The sequence below is a fragment of the Arachis duranensis genome, chromosome 4 (genome assembly GCF_000817695.3).
Source record: "Arachis duranensis cultivar V14167 chromosome 4, aradu.V14167.gnm2.J7QH, whole genome shotgun sequence".
Classification (NCBI taxonomy): Eukaryota; Viridiplantae; Streptophyta; class Magnoliopsida; order Fabales; family Fabaceae; genus Arachis; species Arachis duranensis.
In genome coordinates, this window is record NC_029775.3 from 64,979,459 (window position 1) to 64,980,000 (window position 542).

Genomic DNA, 542 nt, shown 5'->3' on the forward strand with positions numbered 1-542 from the left:
TAAGCCAAGAAAAGTTAGCAAGGGAGGAATCAAAAAGTGAGTCTTATAACAGCAAGTTTAGCAAACCTTTGATGCAAAATGTATATCATGTAACAAGAACAATGACTTGAGTTATCATTGTCTGCATAAATGCCCCATAGATCAAGTTCTGCTATCTGCATAATAAGGATAAGTATCCTTTTCTTATTCATTCCATTTACTCTTAGTTTTGATGCTTGCTTGGGGACAAGCAAGGTTTAAGTTTGGTGTTGTGATGACAAGTCATCATATACCCATTTTTCAAGCTAATTTCACTTCTTTTGTTAGCATTTATGCACTTTCTTGCATCCTAAGTAAGTGATTTGGAGTGAAAATGCATAACTTTTCTAAATCAAGCAACCACCATGAAATTAATGATAAATCATGAGGTTTAAGCTAATTTTAATTGAATTTTAATTGATTTATAAACCTCTTGAATTTAGTGATACTTGGAGTGGTTGTTTTGGTTTATTATAGGTGAAGAAAAGAAAAGAAAAGGAAAAGCGTGGCCTAAGAAGTGTAGC